This window comes from Epinephelus fuscoguttatus, linkage group LG16 (assembly GCF_011397635.1).
Source record: "Epinephelus fuscoguttatus linkage group LG16, E.fuscoguttatus.final_Chr_v1".
Taxonomy (NCBI): domain Eukaryota; kingdom Metazoa; phylum Chordata; class Actinopteri; order Perciformes; family Serranidae; genus Epinephelus; species Epinephelus fuscoguttatus.
Window position 1 is genome coordinate 35,691,456 of NC_064767.1, and position 13,960 is coordinate 35,705,415.

General features: G+C 44.8%; 1 protein-coding gene across 1 annotated transcript in view; it reads right to left on the bottom strand.

The window, feature by feature from the left end:
* LOC125903603 (ras and Rab interactor 2-like) overlaps positions 1–13,960 on the bottom strand; it is a 71,191-nt gene that overhangs the window by 56,609 nt on the left and 622 nt on the right. The window lies entirely within an intron of this gene.

Consider the following 13,960-nt stretch of genomic DNA (forward strand, 5'->3'; position numbering starts at 1 on the left):
TAGTCAAATTATGTTGTTATGACATCATCAACCCCAAAGTTAACTTCTAAAGTGTTGAGTATGTCAGATTTTTCTTATCAGTCCTGTTAAACACTTAGTGATGAGACAGACTAGGAACTTTACTTGGGTGTTGAGGAGCTGCAGTGTTTAATCATGGATAACCTGAAACCTACACTCTAAATTAATTGCAAGTTGACATCTCATGATCGCCAACATCTGTCTACCCTGAGCACATCCATTGTAACATCACTCTCTTTCTTGTACTCAACCATTTCATATTTTGCTCTATCGTTTATATCGTTGTGACTCAAATTACACTTTTTATGGCAATATTTTTCGTCATTTGGAGTATGTCCATCTTTTGCACGGATCACATTGATAAATTACTCTTCTTGGCTTTTTAATTCATGAAGCTTTTATGGCACTTACAGTAACATACAAGTTTATATAACTCCACCGCTGTCTGTCTCTGTTGTGCTGCACACGCTCAGCCTCAACTTTTTATTCATTGGATTTAAATTTGCTATATCAGGATATGTATCGTTATCGGGATATGAAATTAATTATATCGTGATATGAGATTTTGGTCATATCGCCCAGCCCTACTTCCAGTCAACAGCTGTTGTGAGTGGTTAGCAGATATTTAAACTGTTACCATGGCACCTTTAAACGTGAGGATATACTCACTAAGCTGGTAACAAACTAACAGCTCTCCAGGTCATCTATTAGTAGTGTTTGCAAATAGCACCTGGAGCCCCGCTAAACCCTGAGTCATTATTTCAGACAAAATTGACATGTGAGGTAGTAACAATGACTGGGTGTGTATGTGTGTGTGCATCTTTTTACTGATGGTTATCAGTTAGAATTCTTTGAACTTCAATCAAAGCAAAAAAGGTTCTGTGGCCAATGGCATTGCTTTTATATAGACATGTCTTTATGTTGAGCATTTTCTCTGTCCCCCAAATTTTACACACCACAGCTAACAATTTGCCAGCGTTTGGCAGGTGGCGGATGCTAATTTCATAACCTGAATATGTGTGAAAAAGAATACTGGCTGCATAGTATATACTTTGTGGCCCTCTGACAAAGGGCATAACTTTACCAAGAAAAAAAAAAACAAACAACAATTAACGCCCCGCAGTTGTATGCCTCGGCACATCAGTCAAGTTGCTCTTACAGTTTACATCTACGTCAGTGAAAACATGGATGCTTCACACACCTGTTCCCCCCGGCATCACAGAACATCGATACAATCAGCACAGTTTCAAGGTGGACATCCAAAATTAGTGTCACTAATTCAGTATCTGACCAAATGTCTCTCCTTCTGTTCCTGAGTAATGACACTGAATAATGGCCAGAAAAGTATTTTATACAGAACATTATGATGTCATAGTGAAGTTGAGCATATGAATTCTTGAGTTATGGCCAAAAACACATCTTGCAAGGTCACGCTGACCTTGACCTTTATCTTTCAACCACAAAATTCTAACCGTTCATGAGAATGAGACAGATGCAACATCACATTGTCCTTGACCTTTGGCCACTGAAATCCAATCAGTTCATTGTTGAGTTCAAGTAAACATTTGTGCCAAATTTGGAGAAATTCCCTCACAGTATTCTTGAGATATCGCGTTCACGAGTATGAGACAACGTCACAGTGATCTTGACCTTTGTTGTGTACGTATGGATGGAAGGACAACCAAAAACATAATGCCTCTGGCCACAGCTATCATAGGTGCAGAGGTGTTAAGAAAAACATATTAAAATGTTTCCCCACCTATGCATCCGCAGATGTTGCACACACATCTTCAACACAGCAACATAGATAATCTATACAATCAGATCAATTTCAAGGTGGACACCCAAGATTAGTGTCACCAAATCAGTATATGACCGAATGTCTCCCCTTCTGTTCCTAACATACGATATTGAAAAGTTGACCTGTGACCTTTTGTATATAAAAGAAATAAAAAGAATTTGACCTATTAGATATTTGTGGGGAATTTTGTCATAATCAGTTATGGTCAAAAACATGTTTTGTGAGGTCACAGTGACCTTTGACCACCAAAATTTTATCAATTAATTTTCAAGTTGAAGTGGACATTTGTGCCAAATTTGATGAAATTCCTTCAAGGTGTTCCTGAAATATTGCATTCATGAGAAAGGGATGTCCACACTGACAACCTGATACTGCCTCCGGCCACAGCTGTCGCTGGTGCTGAGTCATAAATACAGGCAGGTGCAGGTTCCAGATTTCAGGGTTACAGTCACTGGTCTAGGTGGCTCGAAAACAAGGGCACGAAGCAACATTTACAACCTGCCAGGGAATGGGTGAAACAGGGCTGGTGCAAGGCTGATAAGGGAAAGTGGAAACAGGTGAGCAGGTGAATAAGAGATGTCTGAGGGCATCAGGTGGATGGATGAAGAATGGCAGTGCAGGGGACTGGGCAAGTGAGAATTTGCCTAAAGAAAGGGACAGAGGCAGAGCGTGAAGATGGACTTTGTGACATTCTTTTGGTTTTTCCTTTTATTTGTCATCCATCTATACATACAAGGGGATTATACTGTGTGTGCACACTGGGACCATTAGTCATACACTGAATGGCCGTCATTAAGCTTAAACTCAACAAAGGTGGTTGGTCACTACAGTTGAAATACTAACAACACAAAATGGGGAAATGGGAAATTGAATCATGCCTGTGTGTGTGTCATTCTGTTGTTCTCACAATAAAGCAGCCACTAGTTGAGCAGGGGCAGTATCTACAGTCTCCCAGGAGTTTTCTTTGTAATTTTTAACTGTGAGGTATATCTTATTGCTTAATGAATATCCAAAGTGACAGGTAAAATATTGAGTAATTCCAACCTCCAGTAGTTTAGAGTTTCGTACAAGTGGTTTCCATGTTTCCATTGTCTGTAGAAAACCCAACATGTAAGAGATGTCAACAAATGAGCCTCTTCAAAACAAAAGAAAACCTGTGCTTTCTTCGAATTTCAGCAAGTGTTGTCTCTACAATCATGGCCTGGCAGGAGGATCTGAGATGAGTTGGATCCTCTAACCTACAAGCCAAATCCTCTTTACAACTCAGGCTTACAGTGCATCATGCATCATGCTGGAAAATGGGTGAAAATTAGCTCTTCCATCTGGGTGTCGTATTTCTATCACTGATGCTTGGAGCTGCTCGGAGCTGGAGCCAATAAATACCCATGACTACTGCAGAGTCATTTGTCCTGGGAATGAACGTCGATTGTAACCTTTCTCTATAAATACAAAGCCAGATGTTAGTGGGTGTTTGTGGGGATTTTTTGTATAGTGGGAAAGAGGCTAGAGAAAATAAGGATGCCTACTTAATCTCATTAATCTCCAGGCATGACATAAAGTTAAGATATTGGCATCTTATTTAATACATTCTAATACTGAGAGAGGTTAACTATACCAGAAGTAACCAAATAAGACTGGAATGGGATTTAATATTTATTTTGTAGCCTAATATGTTACCATTTCCATTTGGGGCGGCAGTAGCTCAGTCCATAGGGACTTGGGTTGGGAACCGAAGGGTCGCCTGTTCAAGTCCCCATCCGGACCAAAATATGGAGCATGGACTGGTAGCTGGAGAGGTGCCAGTTCACCTCCTGGGCGCTGCCGAGGTGCCCCTGAGCAAGGCACGAACCCCCCAACCACTCAGAGCGCCTGTCATGGGCAGCCCACTCTGACATCTCTCCACTTAGTGCATGTATAGGTCCAGTTTGTGCATGTGTGTGTTCGGACCTGTGTGTAATTGACAACAGAGTGAAAAATTGAATTTCCCCTCAGGGATTAATAAAGTATATAAAATTAAATTAAATTAAAAAAGTCAGTTCTTTAAACTACTATGTCACTATATGCACGTGTTGGGTTGTGAAAGACATACTAATGCCTGGATTAAAGTATAGCCACATTTGGCATATGTCATATTAAAGTTAATTTGCAGTCGAGCCTCACTTTCATCGTGTCCTGCTCTGAGGTTATTTTTTCCATTGGTTCCTCTCATTTATTCTTAGTTTCCTGTTTTATTTTGCAGTACTCAGTTCTTTCTCATTAAGGAACTTCTCATCCTGTCTTTGTGTGTTTCTTGCCTAGATGTGATTGTCTGCCCATCATCAACCCTGCTTTCACTTGTCACTTGTTATCACCCTCCTTTCCTTGTGTATTTAGACCTTGGCTGAATTATACAGTGTGTCTCAAATCACATACTTCCATACTAAACATTTAATATTTAAAGTGTACAAGTGCGCTAAGTTCGCTCACACTGCACAGTATGGGAAAATGCAGTGTACTAGTGGCGCACTCAAAATGCTTAAAAAAGTTAAGTGAGGAATGATGGACACTTATCACCCTCTGCTACCTCACAAACTTCTCAACTGACATGGCAGATATAAGTTAAATATGTTTTTTGCACTAAGTACCAATACTGTTGTCAAACAGAAGGTGTAGGTAAAGTTGGGTCTGTCATGATTCATAACCGCACACAATAATGCTAACTTTCTAGCTAACTTAAGCATTTGCTAGCTAGCTAACATGCTCCTAGCTATGGCTGCACATTTTAATCAGCATTGATGTTGTGGCAAAAGTTGTTGTATTTCATTCTTCCTGACCGCCAGAAACGGTATGAAATACCTGGATAAGCATCACGCGCATGCGCAAATCAACACATAATACCAACAAAGTCATATGACCTGGGTGATGCAAGCGACCTGATAAAGGGGGCAGGCACCCAGCAATCGTCTCCTTTTCATCTTCTCGCCTTAGCGCACAGGTTGTTTTTGTATTAGCTTGCCGCCTACGCCAGTAGCCTCGAAACCACATCTTACCGGTTGGAGCTACGAATTCGTCTTCCAGAGGCTGCGTAGCCGGCGCTCATCCCCACCGTGCATATCCGACCACAGCTCGGACCGCGACAGGTAAGTAGCTTGTTTTTCATCGCCGGCAGGCGTGCTTCATCCCCGCTAAGCGTCTCCACTCAGCTGGGTTGATTACTGCATTTGCTAGCCAGAGCTCTCCTGTTACTGACTGCCCTCATGAGGTGCTTTCACCTCTCTGACGGCTGTTTCGGGGGTTAGCAACACTACTTACGGTACTGTAAAAAGAAAATAGGAGGTTTGTTGACCACGGTCGTACTGATTTGTAGGCTTGAGTGTTTTTGCTCTGTTGCTACATCGTTAGCTTATTTGTCGTCGAGTGTTTCTTGCTCTGTTGCTACACCGTTAGTTTATTTGTAGCTGAGTGTTTTTCGCTCTGTTGCTACATCGTTAGTTTATTTGTAGCCAAGTGTTTCTCGCTCTGTTGCTACATCTCCAGCTTTACGGCACTACAGGTGCTGGGTTGACGGAATTCATAGCCGAGTGTTCCTCGCTCTGCTGCAACGTCGCTGGTGCTTATACTGTGACACAGTGCTGGGTTGGCTGTAGCTGGGTGTTTCTCGCCCTGCTGCTACACCGCTTGCCTTTCGGCGTCACTTGCTGGTTTTTGTTGGATTGTACTTGAGTGTTCCCGCTCAACTGCCATAATGACAGCCTCTGTGACTATGCTGTCTGTTTGTATCTCCTGCATGGCTCCTCTCAGCCCAGAGGATGACCATGACAGATGCCCTTCGTGCCTTGGCATTGAACACCTCAGGCAGGCGCTGACTGAAAATGCTTGCATTAATTGCACCTGCATGCCATTAGCAGAGAGGACTGTGAGTCTGGTTAAATTTGATAGTGGCTTTGCTGAGGCTGGGTTACCCCCTTCTGGGACACCTGCATACGGCCCTCCTCCCGGCCCCAAGCGCCGTGGACACACACTGGTTGATGCCTCTGTCGCTGGTTGATGCTCCGCTGCTTCAGAGCCACCACTCGGAAAACCACCACAGAGCTACGATGAGAGTGATAGCCTAGCTTCTTCGCCCCATGTTGCTAGCCAGCAAGATGAGGACACACTGTCTATTGCAGCCTCTGGGAATCTCTTTACTGATGATGAAGCAAGGGGACAGGAAGAACTGGAGGGGGGGTCCCCTCTTCCCTCAGTGACAAACTCTAATGGGTCGGGCGCAGACTCATTGAAGGATGCTGAGACCAGTCTTTCTACAGTTAAACAGGCCATCCAATTGGCCATCTCACAGCTCGGGTTGGATGCTGCCTCTGTAGAGGCTGCTCCCTCTAATGCCTTTTTCAAACATGCCCCTCAACCATCTTCCTTCAAGGTTCCACCCTCTGAGCTGTACGTCAATGAACTTCTGAGGTGTTGGCCGGACCCCAAGGCTTTCCTTCACCTGCCGTGTGACTGCAGGGCTTTGGCTGCCATGAGGGACGCCGCCCAATATGGTCTAGATCAGATGCCTGCGATTGATGCTTCCATCGCTTCTCTGATAGTGTCTCCAGATGAAGCTATTAGACCTGACGCCCGTTGTCCACGTCCACAGTGTAGGATCACTGATGACCTCCTTACCAAGAGCTATGATATAGCGGCTCGGATGGGGCGTATTGGTAACTGCCTTTCCCACCTGGTTCTGGCTGTATCACAGACTCTCCAGACTTCTGGAGCAGTTGCCCAGGCACAGGGCTTCAGTGATGCATCACTCCAGGCGTTTGCTTTCATGACTAGAGAGCTTGAGAGACTGATGTCCACCTTGACCTTGGCCCGGCGCCAAGTGTGGCTTGCCCAGTCCCCCTTGTCAGAGGCATGTAGAAAGACACTCCGCACGCTACCTGTCATTCCAGGCCAGATGTTTGGACCTGCAGCCCAACAGGCTTTAGAGCACAGTGTGCAGGTGAACAAAGTTAAGCAACAGTTTGCTGACTTACGCCAGGCACCATTGCCTAGACCAAGGCACACTAGCGCTCCCCGCTCTGTAGCCAATGCTCAGGGTGAATCGAGAGCCAGCCGCCCCTCGTTCCAGCAGGGCCGTTTCCATGGGGCCCCTCAGCAGCCTGCCTTTCGGACGCCTAAGGATAGGGCACCCAGATACGGACCACCTGCCGACCGACACCCCAAGCCGCCCAAAGGTCGCGGGAGCCGGACCTGACTACCTAGACCCGGGTGCCAGCCGATTCTCTCCACAACACCTAAGCCAGTGGGAGGCCCTGACTTCAGACCCTTGGGTGTTGTTAACTCTTTCCAAGGGATACAGTATTAAGTTCAGGCATCGAATGACTGTTGTCAAGGACCCCCTAAGGTCTCTGGCTCTAAAGCGGGAGATTTCAGTGCTTCTGGAGAAAGGCGCCATCGAGTGTGTAAAAAGTTCGGATTGAACGAGAGGGTTCTATTCAACTTATTTTCTTGTTCCGAAGAAGGACGGCGGCTTTTGCCCCATCCTTGATCTCAGACAGTTGAACCAGTTCATAAAGGTTCATCGTTTTCATATGCTTCGCAAAGCAGATGTTCTTCAGGTGGTCTCAGAGAGAGACTGGTTTACGAGCGTCGATCTGAAAGATGCTTATTTTCAAGTGCCAGCAGCACCCCACCACAGGCAGTTCCTTCGTTTAGCCTTCGAGGGACAAGCATACCAGTTCCGTGTTCTCCCCTTCGGGCTCTCACTCGCCCCTCGGATCTTTACCAGATGCATTGCGGGAGCACTTTCACCTCTGCAAAGCAATGACTGGCTCATATGCTCTGCGACCCGCGAGCAGGCCATCCACGACACAACATGTCTTTTGACCCATGTGACCTAGTTGGGTCTTACTGTGAATTTCGCAAAGAGCTGTTTAGTTTCCAGTCAGCGAGTCGTGTTCATCGGGGTCGTCCTCGACTCGGTAATGATGAGGGCCTCTCCCTCCCCACAGAAGGTGGACGACATCCTCAGCCTTGTCTCACGTGTTCGGAGAGGTACAAGGTTGACATATGGTCTATTTCTCCAGCTACTGGGGAAATTGACAGCTGCATCGACGGTCATCCCTCTGGGACTCCTCTCACTGCGCCCCTTGCAGGTGTGGGTCAATGGTTTGGGCCTCGACCCCAAGAGGCACCAAGGCAGGATGGTGATGTTCTCAGGCAAGTGCCTCCGGTCTCTCAAACCCTGGAGAAGCAGGGCCTATGTGTTCCCTTGGGCTCTCTTCCTTCCCGTCGGGAGATAATGGTTACAGACGCCACCCTCTTGGGCTGGGGCGCTGTTTGGAACCACAGGACAGCCAGGGGAATCTGGAATCCTCAGCAGAGGCTCCAGCACATAAACGTGTTGGAGCTGCGTGTGGTACACTTAGCCCTCAGGCACTTCCTTCCCTTTTTGGAAGGGAGGCATGTACTTGTTCGGTCAGACAACACTTCGACGGTTTATCATGTGAACCACCAGGGGGGAACCAGATCCAGTCATTTCCTGCGGGAGGCTCAGAGGCTTCACCTCGCCTTGCAAGTCTCAGGACAATGCATTTGCCGGGTGTGCAGAACACAGCTGCAGACATGCTTTCTCGCCAAAAGCCCCCTCCGGGGGAGTGGAGGCTGAATCCCACAGTGGTTCAGATGGTATGGGAGAGGTTCGGCAGAGCGGATGTCGACCTATTTGCCTCAGAGACATCGACGCACTGCCCGCTGTGGTTTTCCTTCTCGGAACCGACCAGCCCATTGGGGCAGGATGCCCTGGCACACTCCTGGCCAGACCGCCTCCTGTATGCCTATCCTCCGATCCCACTACTCATGCTGACACTTCACAGGATAGACAGGTGCAATCTCACAGTGTTGCCGGTTGCTCCCTACTGGCCCGGGAGGATATGGTTTCCTTTTAATCGTCGGCTTCTCAACGGAGTGCCTTGGCCTCTCCCACTGAGGCAGGATCTCCTGTCACAGTTGGGGGGGAGCATTTGGCATCCTCACCCGGAGCACCTCCAGTTGCATGTCTGGCCCCTGAAGGGCCGGACTCGTTACTGAATTTTTGTGATCAGGCTGCTGTCCAGACCATAATCGGTGCTCGTGCATCCTCGACTAGGCTGCTGTATGCCAACAGGTGGAAACTCTTCTCTGGTTGGTGTGGCAGTCAGAATGTGGACCCAGAGCATTGCTCTGTACCTGTATTGCTCAAATACCTGCAGACATTACTGGATAAAGGGCTCTCTGCCTCTACTATAAAGGTGTATGTTGCTGCTATCTCTGCTCGACATGCCTTTGTGGATGGTCAATCTGTGGGATCACATGCTCTGGTGGGCAGGTTTCTGAAAGGTGCTCTCCGATTGCGGCCTCCACATGCTGTTCGGGTGCCTTCATGGGATTTGCCTGTTGTCCTGGAAGCCTTGTGTTCTCCTCCATTTGAGCCCCTGGAACACGCTGACCTCAGGTGGCTGTCTTGCAAGACTGCGTTTCTTCTCGCGGTTACATCTGCAAAGCGGGTTGGTGAGCTTCATGCCCTGTCCGTCGCCAGTGACTCTTTGCGGTGGAATTCTGACAGATTGGGGGTCACTATGTGGTCCAACCCCTCTTTCCTCCCTAAGAGGCTTTCTGCTTTTCATGTTAACCAGCCTACCAGTTTGGCGGCTTTTGCCCCAGAGTCAGGGGTGGAGGAACTACCTCCTAATGCCACCTTTCTTTGCCCTGTTTGTGCTCTGAAACAGTACATAGAGGTTTCTGCTGGTTTTCGTAAGTCTGATGCTCTGTTTGTCTGTCATGGAGGGCATAGGAAGGGCTGTGCCTTGTCTAAACAGAGGCTCTCGCATTGGGTTGTTGATACCATATCTCATGGATACAGGCTCAGGGGCCTTCAGATCCCCCCAGTGAAATGTCATTCGACCAGGAGCATCTCCACGTCGTGGGCTGCTTTGAAGGGCGTTCCGCTGAATGACATCTGTGCTGCAGCTGCGTGGGCTTCCTCCTGTACCTTTGCCCGCTTCTACAGAGTTAATGTGGCCGTTCCTCATCCTGTGGCAACAACTGTCTTGACTGTTCCTTCGGTCTGCAACTGAATCTCGGTGAGTGCGGATTCCTCATGACATTGTTGGTATAGGTCATCCAGGTATTTCATACCGTCTCTGGCAGTCAGGAAGAATGAAATAGAACGAGAGTTACACATGTAACTAAGGTTCTATGAATTCTGGATGACCGCCAGAGTTCACTGTCACTTGGAATCTTGACAAGAAGATTCTGTAGGAGACGATCACTGGGTGCCTGCCCCCTTTATCAGGTCGCTTGCATCACCCAGGTCACATGACTTTGTTGGTATTATGTCTCGATTTGCGCATGCGCGTGATGCTTATCCAGGTATTGCATACCGTCTCTGGTGGTCATCCAGAATTCATAGAACCTTAGTTACATCTGTAACTCTCGGTTTATGTGTGGGTGGAGATGAGGGTCAAATGTTGGAGCACCATCTATTTGCAGTTCACCATTTAAAAAGAGAATGAAAAAGAAGAAGAGGCGGTTAAAAAGAAGAAGCTGTCGTCACAACGGCAGAGCACGATTTGAGATAACACTACCCTGTTGAAATTAGTGCACTACACAAGCAGTACATAGTGTACATAGTGTTCAATATTGAAATGTAGTTACGGAAGTATGCGATTTGAGACACAGCTCAAATGTCCAGATTTCACAGCACTTGCAGACTCCTGAACTTCCTTGGCGCATTCCCGGGAGTGCAAAGGGCTGTCCAAATCCACAACTCATTCAGTCCACAAGGGGCTTCAAGTGGACTTTCTGTAGACTTCCAGAAAGTCCGCTTGGGGTGCAGACTTCAGACTGATGTTACTACCCAAAATTCATTACAATATGGATGTGACGTAGATTTTTTTCAACTGCTGACTAAAAAAACAAAACTTATGAATGTGTAAAATAGTTATTGATAGTTATTAAATCTTGAAACTACTTAAACTGTGTGGGCCAGAAACAATATTAACCACATCATGATACAGAAATGTGTAGAAGTATAGGCTATAGAAGTAATGAAAATTAATTCTATTACCGCAGCCTGCGCAGTGTTAAGCCAAATTTATAGTATAGAAAATTAATAACAATAATGCATTTTATTTATAGGTGCCTTTCAAAGCTCTTTCAAAGCTCTCAAGTACACTTTCCAAGACACAGTAAAAAAAAAAAAAAAAAAAAAAAAAAAAAGCAGAAATGTGTCCATAGACTATAAAGTCAAACAATTCAGTAATATACAGTAACAAGTTAATAAAATAACTTGACAAAATCATTATACAATTAAGTATAAAATCATCATCATAAAGTCATCATCAGTGCAAGTCTTGATGTGTGTGTCACCATTAAATTAGGCTGAATATGCCAGCTTGAAAAGGTGTGTTTTCAGACGGGATTTGAGAGTGGAGAGGGAGTCAACATTGCGAATTTCATGGGGTAGAGAGTTCCTGAGGTTGGGGGCAGAACGGCTGAAGGCTCTAGAGCCCGCAGAAGTCAACGGGCTGAATAACAACAACAAAAAAGTCTTGTAATGTAAGTAATATCCAATTTATTTAGTCACTGTCCTGTCCTTACTGACAAACACTTCTGTATTTGAATGTGTGTGTATGGAGATGTATGAATATAACTTTTTTTTAGTCACAAAAAAGCCTAGACCTATACATGGAATAAGGACAGATGAGCAGGCAATAATCTATCGACTAGCGTGAGGAATATAACAGCAGTGATCACCATGTACCTGATTGTAGATGCAGGATGTGACTATACACATTAAAATGAGTCTGTAAAGATTGTGACAGTCCCACAATCACACTTTTTACCATTTTTAAAAGTTAGTTTTCTTTTCCCTTCAGATGAGCCTAGCACATGGCATGTACAACAGGAAAGTTTTCAGCATTCTTTGTTCTTTGGAACTCTTACTCCTAAAATAACTGTCCTGGTACATGAGAGTTTAGTAAAAAAAATAATATATACGTACATACAGTGGAGACACACACAAATGCCCACCCCAAAACCAACTTTTACCAACTATTGTGCAACGCATGACTTAAGTACCACACATCTCTACTTCTGACTACAGAACTGAATTATCCCCTACGCTTTAGGTTTAGGCCAATATGTGAGCATCTTTCACATATTTTAGTTATCATGCTTGTAGGTGATGATACTTAAATTGCTTATTTTCCATCAAGATACCTCTCCAGATTATGTTTGATCTATGACCCCTATAATTCTATCACGCCACCTGAGCAAAGAGTGAGCTTGACATACAGAAGAAGGTGGTCAAACAAACCAGGCAGCCAGACCAATGCACCCCTCTTGAATTCCTGACCTGTGACTCAGGTTTGAAGTAGACATAAGCACTAGTCTGCCTAGGTCCAGAAACTGAGCACTAAGCACATTAGCAGATTTCTGGGGAGATTGAAAAACCAGGGTCTTGAGCCTGTACCAAGAAATACTTTGTATTTTCCTAAGAAAAAGGAAGGGAGATGATATGGCGTGCGAGACTGGTGATCATAGTATAGGTTACGGTCCGAGAACCCTGCAAAAGCCTGGCAGCAACTTTTCAACAGCAGTCCAATTACCATGCAAACAATAGATGACACACCAATCTGTGAGCTGGAAACTCAGAGGCAAAAGAAAGCCAAGTCCTGGGTCACCAGATACAAAACACCCCTGCAGACAAGTGGATTTCTAGGATGAACTGGAATTTCACACTCCTCATATATCAGCAGATGCTCCAGGCTATGAGACACTGAGGATAAGCTTATGCTAACATGTTTTCTTGACACTATGTAAGTTACTCTCTTGTGACAATCCTCACTAAAAACACACATATTCTGTATAAAAAGTTGTGTACGTTGAGTAATTAAGTGTAAAGTGTGTTAAAAGAATGAAGTAGTTATAAATCACCAAGTGCAGTGATCCCCGACTTACAGCCCATGGACCAATGCTGTCCCACAATGGGGTTCCGAGTTGGCCACCAACCATTGCACCATAATGCACAATAAAAAAAAAAATAAATTCACACTGGGAATTTCTTTCGACTTTGAGTGTTAATACTGGGCATAAAAAGGCATCAAAATAAAGCTTGTTATATATGATTATCACTGCCTTTATTTAGCCAGGAAGTGCCATTGAGATTGAAAATCTCTTTTATAACAGAGACCTGCTCAAAGTAGTAGCCAATCAAAACACATTAAAATGCAACAAATACAACATATGATACAAAAATCCACAATGAAACAACAACATCTATTCAATCATGGTGGCCTCTCAAGAAAAACAAGAACATGTCTCCATCACCAAATTTTTTATGATGCCCTTAAATTCATCAATGGATATAAGTGTTTGTAATCTTAGATCTTTCTGAAGACTGTTCCATGCCCATGGTGCATAGAAGGAACATGCAGTTTTCCCCAGATCTGTTAAAACCCACAGATGGTACAATGAAAAGCAACCACTTGGAGGAGTGTAGCTGGTAACTACCAGAGCTGACACACTCAAGGGTGCAGAGGTAGGCTGGACGTTTGCCCAATATTGCTTCATAGATAAAATATACCAGTACTGTTTTCTGCGAGTGGTCAATGATGACCCACCAAATCACAATGAATTCAGAAGGGACTTTGCATTTGTAAAAAAAAAAAAAAAAAACATAGAGCATGGTACACTGAATCAAGACTATATAAAATGGAGGAGGCTGCATGCATAAACAATATGCCACCATAATCAATCACAGACAGAAAGTAGCTTCCACAAGTTTGTTTTTTCTTAGCACTGAAAGTAAAACCAGACTTATTTCTAAAATAAAAGCCCATCTTCACTTTAAGCTTCATCACTAGAGAGGCAATATGAAGGCTACATTAAATGAAAGCTTGTCATCCATCCACATACCCAAATACTTGTATGAGGGCACCCTGTCAATGGATATACCGTCAGAAGTGATAGTAGGTACTGTGACAACTTCTGCTTCTCAGAGGACAAATAGCCTACTATTTGGCTGGTGCTAATTCCCAACCATGACGACATGGAACAGGAAAAAAACACTTCATAAAATGTAAGGTGTCGTCTTCAGATGCCTTACACCATAGCCTACTGTCTCTACTGTCT